Here is an 8,162-nt window from a genome sequence, read left to right as displayed (position 1 = left end):
CAACATACATGGCAACGAGCAAAAGGAAAGAGAATTAACACAAAAGGAAAGAGAATTAAGACAAAATAAACCTCTTTGCATTTCTGAGAACCTTGCCAAATCTGCCTACATTTAATTACTTCTCCTCTTTGCATTTGCAAAAGGGACAACTTTTTCCTTCTTTCATTTAGTTTTACGCTCACGTGTTCCATTGCCCTCGCTTGCTGTTTTCTTGTTGAAATTGCCCTTGGGTCTGTTCATTTTGAATCATTTTCTCATATCCCCGTTCCCCAATCTATGGTCCATGGTGAACCATAGTTGATGCCATCTGTCTTCCATGGCTCAGCCTCCCAATCCCAAGAGAAGGTCCCTACCTCTCCCTGACTTGAGATCTGTCCTGCCAGAGGATCTCCTCGAGTCCATCGGGCAGCGTCATGCGTCAGGCCACGATGTGGCGTCCTTCCAATCTGCTTGCTCCCCATGGCGCGTCGCCGTCCCGTTTGCGACCTTCGGGCCGCTCCTGCTGCTCCCGTTCGACCCCGACTCGGACCGCGTCGGCTTCTACTACGTCCCGGAGAAGAAGGTCTTGTCCAAGACGCTGCCCGATGTGCGCTGCAAGGTGGCGTGCGGCTCCTCGTCTGGGTGGCTGGCGCTCATGGATGAGACGGTGTCCGTGACGCTGCTGAATTCATTCGTCGGTGCCCGTGCCCCCCGCTTTGAACTCTTGCCAACAGGCGAACATGTCGTGGCGGCGTCCTCATCGGAACGCGTGTCTAGGGTCCACGGCCGGTGGGTCCTCCATCCCACCAACGGCTACAGGGACGCGGATGCCACAGACAGAGCCATTAAGCTAGAAGACATGAGGGACGTGTTCTTCTGTGAGATCGTGCTCTCGGCGCCGCCTGACGCCGCCAGTCGCGAGTGCATGGCCATGGCCATGCTTGGGTGCTCCACAGAGGTCACGTTCTGCCAGGTTGGAGTCAATAGCGCATGGACGCTGCTCGACACCAAACTGGAGTTCTCCGTGGGGTCCATTGTCCACTACCAAGACAAGTTCTTGGCGATCGACTGCACTGGAGAAATCTCCGCCTGCAGCAGCAACGCCATCGGCGCTACTCCAACCGCGACGCTGCTGCCATCGCTGTCGCCACCTACAGGGCTCTGCCACCGCAGCTACCTGGAATCAAACGGTGAGCTGCACATTGTGGGTGCCATGGTGAGCACATTCCACGAGACACAGAGCTTCACCTACAGCAGCGCGATCTACAAGTGCAACCTCCACGACCGTACGCCGGAGTGGTCCAGGGTGAGGGACATCGGTGATCAGACATTGTTCGTGTCTAAACATTTCAATGAAAGCTTCAGTGGAACAAGTGTATCCAAGTACAAGGAGAACAAAATCTACATGTCTGAGCCATTGTATGGGGATCCATACGACTTGGTCCATCGATTGGAGATCGCTGATATTGCTATCGGCGCATCCGAAGTGAAGCCCGTCCAGTAAAAGATGTAGGGTTCCGAAGCTCTAGGTTGGATTCAACCCAATATCTGAAAGGATCATTGCAAGACATCAATCATCTCATAGCTTCAAACAATATCGCAAAGCTACTAAAAACGGTAACCATACCCTCACCTCAAACATTGTCCAGATAAATGGATTACAATGAAAGAAATGGATATCGGAGATTTCTTCCTGCCAATATAAAATATTATCTTAGCCACATCACGGAAAGGTCTATAAAGTAGAGTTTGTGAGCCTGCGACGCCGCGCACTCCGTGACTGTGTTAAATTAATAAACTTTGCTTTTTGGATTAAATATCACTTTAACGTTGGTATTTAATTTTTACAGTATTATTATCTTATCGTACGATCCATGTATTTTTAATATAAATTATTAGTTATCCTATAGCAACACACGAACAAGCTACCTGATAATATAAAGTCACGGCCGAAGCGCCGTCGCACTCGCAGCTAAGCAACAGCCAGCATGAGGTGCTCGGTGATCGTCGTCCATTCTTTCATCTGCTTCTTTGTCTTCCTCAATGGTTATGACTCGATCTCAGGCTTTCCAATTCTCCTGCATCGTCGTCGTCTCCGGTTGCTAACCGTTTGCCTTTTCGATTCATCATGCACCATCGACTGAGCCGCCCGGTAATTTTCGATCCGCAGCCGCGCATGTGGAATCTCGTTCGTCACCCGCCTTCCACTGGTACAATGGCCTCTTCGTGTTCGGAGATTCATTCGCCGACACTGGGAACTTCCCCTTGTCGAATCTGAGCGAAGTGACTCGCCAATGGTACAAACCCTATGGCACCTCCCATGGTTCCCTCCGAGAAAATTGTAATTATAGAACCAAACAATGCGTTTCATAATTATAGGACTCCAATCGTCGACTTCGTTAAAATGACCCTTGAAACGTTGACTCTTTATTTGAGATGACATTTAGCGTATTTCTTTATTTTGTTAATCAAAATACATATATTTTAGCCCTCTCGTGACCCTTCTGCCCTTCTGCAGCTATCAAGTTCACGGATCAGTAGACTTGATTTTATTTTCTTCCTCAGAATCAAACGCCCCTCTGTCAACAAGAACACGTTCAGCTTCACAGGAAGCATGGTACCGGAGTACCAGGGCCTCACCCTCACATACCACGAAGAAGTAAACATACTACGAACAAGTTAGTACCAGAATAAAAGCACCGAGGGAAACGAGTATTTTCTAGCCGCCAGACGCAGTATATACTACAACGAAGACAAAAGCAGGAAACATGAGCGCAAGAAAAAAATTTGAACCATGAGTATCGCCCATCACCTGAGGCGACTTGGCGATTGATTCTGAACTGCTCCCCCTCCTTGTCGTCGTCGTCCTCGTCCTGAGGACATCGGCACAAGCACGCCAAGAAGGCCATCTCTCATCACCCGAATCAACGCCTACAGCAGGAGCAGAACACGAAGCAAAAATTCCCAATCCTTAGGCTGCTGGGACTGGGATGGGGGCTTTGGGTCGCCGGGATATCAATAGTGGACTGGCGCAGCTGCCAAGAAATGGATCAAAATTTTCCAGGTGCGTCCAGAAGGAGAGGGGAAAAAAAGCGGAGAAGACTGAGCCCTGAGGAGATAGGAGGCTAGCAGCGTGCGCCCTAAAGTCTGCTCGCACAAAAGAAAAGAAACATGTTAAAGAAAAAAAGAAAAAACTGACGGAAAGCGGAGGACGAAGGGAAAGCGGAAGTCAGCATCGATGGCATCCGCGCCCGCCTCTCCACGTCGCCGCCGATGTGCTCTAGGTGACCCTACGGCAGGTATAAGACGGCGCTGCCTTTGCGCCCCAGCGGCGTGACGGGTCCCGCGCACACGTGCTACAGCTCCAAGCACACGGCGCCTCCGGCCCTGGCGGCCACAGCGGCGCCTCCGCCTCCGCCTCATCCTCCTCCATGGTGTTGAGATCAATGCCCGCCATGGCCCCAGTCGGCCGCAGCAGCTGGCTCCACGGAAGGAGCAGACGACGGCAGCAAAGCACCGGTGCGGCGAGGGATGGAGCTGAGGAAGCGAGCGAGGAGTATCCAAGTAGGGTAGAAGGGTCACAGGAGGGCTAAAATACATGTATTTTGATTAACAAAGTAAAAAAATATGCTAAATGTCATCTAAAATAAGAAGTCAACGTTTCAAAAGTCATTTTAACGAAGTCGACGATTGGAGTCCTATAATTAGGAAACACATTGATTGGTATCTATAATTGCAATTTTCTCGTTTCCTCCATGATCCAACCGGCCACTTCTCCAACAGCTTGGTCCAGTCTGATTTTTTCGTCGGTAACTAACTAACTGACCTTATTATATGTAATCGTTTTTTAATTTTCACCACTAGCTAGTGAAGTACTAACATGCATGCATGCATCTTGTTCTTCCCCTGTGTCGTGTATTTGTTGCAGCAAAGATCCTTGGGCGCTCCGAAGCTCCTCTGACCTACAGGCGCACGAAGGCCGGCTACCCGGACAAGTTCGGCGTCAACTTCGCCGTGGGCGGCGCCGGCGTCTTCGAGGTGCCGCGCGAGGCGCCGATCCTCGCCAAATAGATCGACTACTTCAAGAAGACGCTCGACGACAGGACCATCAGGAAATGGCAGCTCAGGCAGTCGGTCGCGCTGGTCGGCTGGTCGCCATCTCCGGCAACGACTACGCGCGCGTCGCCAACATGAGCAGCGACGGCGACATAATCGACTTCATCGGGAACGTGACGGACGAGATCGCCAGGGGCGTGGACCGGCTGCGGAAGCTCGGGGTCACCAAGGTCCTCGTCAACACCCTGCATCCGCTGGCCTGTACGCCGTGGCAGTCCAGGCCGTCCAACTACACCAAGTGCGTCGGCCGCGGCAACATGGCCGCCGACTTCCACAACGACGACCTCCGGGACAAGCTGCAGAACGCTACCGCCAGCGACAGCATCTACCTCCTCGACCTCAACTGGGCCTTCACCACCATCATTAATCCATCCGAAACCGACACCGGTATATATATGCATATTATATTGATATATGCAATTATTTTTTTGACAGAAGATACATGCAATTATCGATCGATCGATTCGTTCTTACGCGTTTCTGCTTGCATCGCATGCAGTCCCACAGGTGGCGAAGCAGTTCAAAGAGAAGCTGAAGCCGTGCTGCGCTGCGATAGCTTTGATCCCAGTGGGTACTTGCGGGCAGGTGGACGAGGATGGCGGCGCCAAGTACAGCGTCTGCTCCAACCCGGAGAAGCACTTCTTCTGGGACGACGTGCACCCGACGCAGGCCGGCTGGGAGGCCGTCATGGAGCAGCTGTAACGGGACATCAAGGACTTCCTCCACATTTTTTACTAGCTATATATATTATGTGAGAATTTAAAATAATTTGCCTGTTACAATCTCTATTAGGTTTAGGCATCGATCAATTCTAGTTTGTTGGCAAAGTACTCGTGTATCATCTGTTGGATTACCCAACACCGCATTTTGCTGGAGGCCTATAGCTGCCCGATGGATGGATGGATCCATGCAGGATCCTTTAGACTGTCATCTGAATGAATCATGGGCATGTTCGGATGTCATAGAGAATTTGGATTCAAGATGGTGAACGTAAAATCTGGATTTTGAATCAAAAAAGTGATGTTTGGATCTCATTTTTATAGTGATTGTTGCCTTTGCTTACTTTAAATATCTCCAAAAATAATTGGTTTGAAGTAGGTTGGATTCTATAGTCTCATTTTAAAATCCAAGTGTTTGGATCACATTCTCATTTTTCTTAGGACATCCAAACAAAGCCAAAATGTCTCGTTCACAGGTCATTATTGAATTTTTAATACGGCGTGTCATGTTCATAAACCTGGGGTCCATCATGGACCTGCTTCCCAACAAAAACTCGGCCTAGCAGACGACGTTGCGAATGACGCGTAACTCCTAGGCCGGCCCAAAATACCTGAACGACAGGTGTGGGGGTATTAACCCCTATACCCTTACGGCTAAGCTTGGGCTGGCCCGGATCGATGGGTTCAGTCCACCCGAAAAACGACGTGCGGCTCGGTCCACCTGATCGGAGTCCCGCACAAGGAATCAAGACGGATTTGGCGACCAAGCAGGATCCTGGTCGATTAGAATAGGAATCCTTGTCCGGCCACATATGGCAATTGTAACTGACTAGGATTAGTTTCCAGATCTGTAACCCTGCCCCCCGGACTATATAAGGCGGGCAGGGGACCCCTCTAAAAAACATCTCTCATTGACATACAGCAATACAAATCAGACGCAGGACGTAGGTATTACGCCTTCTTGGCGGCCGAACCTGGATAAAACCTCGTGTCTGTCTTGCGTCACCGTCTTGTTTGGGACTTGCGCATCTGTCTGCCGATAATCTACTACCTTGGGCATACCCCTAGGTAGACTGCCGACCATATTTCGTCGACAGTGGCGCGCCAGGTAGGGGGTGTGCGTACTGCTCTCCAAGCAAACAAGATGGTCATCATCTCCGGCTCCATGGCTACGCCCAACGGCCTCACGTTCACCGTCGGCCAGATCACCTGGACCACCGGCCCCGACGTTTCCATCGCCATGACCGCGGAGGAGGCGTGGATTCAACCCGCGCCGACGACTACTTCACCTGCATCGGCTACGGCTCCGACCACGGTGGACACGGCTCCGACCACGACGAACGTGGCTCCGACCACGATGGATCTGGCTCCGACCACGGTACATCTGGCTCCGACCACGAATTACAGCCACGCCGACAACCCGTCGTCCGCTTCCCCGCTACAAAGGGAAGCAGATCGACGACACCGACTTGCTCGACTCCATCGATCGGGTCGGCATCAAACTCGCTGAAACCCTAGCTCTGGTAAGTACGATTCAAAGCCAACCTAATGAGCAGGTAACATCTCCCTGCAACAGATCTATCCGACCAGCTCGGACCAGTCGTCCTGCACGACTTGGAACAGATCTTGTGGTCGTATCTACCCCTGAGGGGCGCTCCGCTCGTCGCCAGCCAGCCTTCGCGACGGGTCTCCGACTCTGCGAGTACGAGGTCCCGAAGGAGAACCACCAGGTCCAGCCCTACGGCCTGCGAAACGCTGCCTCCAGCTACGCGTACAACCTACGACGCCGCTCGGATCTGTGTCCTATACATCGATCTCGGCCGAAGCCATGCAACATCGTCAACATGGTCCGGATCGAAGATTATCAATAAGGATCCGTCCACACAGTCCGAGAGGGTGATTCCAGCTCCTCATCCGGCATTGCTTCCAACGCATCGGTCCACACCGAGCTTCAGCGTCACGAAGATGAAGGCGTCAAATACGATCTGGATCTACCAGACCACGCCCCGGGTTTCCCCCAATTTCCGTCTTTCCCGCCAAGACGAGGGGATTTAATCCATGTTGTCAGCAACGACGAGCCGCCAGCGGTTGGCGAAACAGAACAAGAAAAGACTGCACGCGAAGCACGCAATATTGACCGGTTTAATCGCCGGCAAACCGAAGCTGGAGCAGACCAGGAGGCACGACGCATAAGGGTCCAGCCACGTGACCTCAACAATGCTTTCGACAGGGTGGGGGACAAACAAGTCTTCAAGACCCCAAGCGCCAACGTAGCCGTCGCCATGGCGACAATGCAGCGGCTGCCCAACACTCCCGAGACTCAAGTAATCCGTGATGACATACAAGCTTATCTGACGGCTGCTATGGCTCAGACCGCAGAGATGAACCAAGCCCGGGCTCCATCCGTTTCTGTCGAATCAAGCCACAGCCGCCAATACTCAAGTCGCTCACAGCCACTCAACCAACGTGGCTCGCGCAATAACGACCCATCAGACAACCGTCAAGGCGGAAACGGTGGTCGTGATGGTGGTCGGGATGACAACCGCCGCCGGGAGGATAACCGCCACGACGTTCGAGGCAACAACCGCCGAGATAACCGCGACAATCGCCGTGATAACCACGGTCGCAGGGCCAACCCAGATGGCAATCGAGATCGCCGCGATGGCAATAACGATCTCCGCCATCACCTCGGTGGACGTGATCTACGTGCTCGCATCAACCAGAGAGCCGACGATCGTGCATCCCATGAAAGCTATCGCCGTATGGAGTATGACACCGCCCACGGTCCGCCGGGCCTGAAGCAGTTCACTCCACACCTGCGCCAAGTCATATGGCCCAAGAATTTCAAGCTCGAGAAGCTTCAGAAGTACGACGGCAAGGAAAACCCCGAATTATGGGTCATGCTCTACGAAACTGCGTGCCGCTCAGCCATGGCCGACGAGCACGTCATGTCTAACTACTTCCCAGTCGCTGTTGGTCATGCAGGTCACCAATGGCTGGTTAGCTTGCCAGCGAACTATTTTGACTCTTGGCAGGAGCTCAGGCAGGCCTTCATCGACAACTTCATCGCTACTTGTGAACAACCCGGCAACAAGTACGATCTGCAGCGGATCCGAGATCGAAAGGATGAACCACTGCGCGAGTACGTTCGGCGTTTCTCGGAGATGCGCATCAAGGTCCCATCAATATCCGACAACGAAGCAATCGAGGCTTTCGTCACCGGCCTCCGTTTCCACGACGCCCTAAGAGACAAGCTCCTCCGGAAGAGACCCGAATCGGTCACAGCGCTTTTGGCCACCGCTAAAAAATATGCGGACGCTGACGACGCTAAAAAGATAATCGTTGAAG

The 8,162-nt window shown here is 52.3% G+C and overlaps 1 pseudogene; it reads left to right on the top strand.

Moving 5' to 3' along the window:
- Nucleotides 1–316: 316 nt before the first annotated feature.
- LOC136460762 (GDSL esterase/lipase At1g58430-like) lies at nucleotides 317–4,833 on the top strand (annotated as a pseudogene).
- Nucleotides 4,834–8,162: the final 3,329 nt, after the last annotated feature.

The sequence above is a fragment of the Miscanthus floridulus genome, chromosome 6, assembly GCF_019320115.1.
Source record: "Miscanthus floridulus cultivar M001 chromosome 6, ASM1932011v1, whole genome shotgun sequence".
NCBI classification, from domain to species: domain Eukaryota; kingdom Viridiplantae; phylum Streptophyta; class Magnoliopsida; order Poales; family Poaceae; genus Miscanthus; species Miscanthus floridulus.
This window is presented reverse-complemented; position numbering and strand designations above follow the sequence as displayed.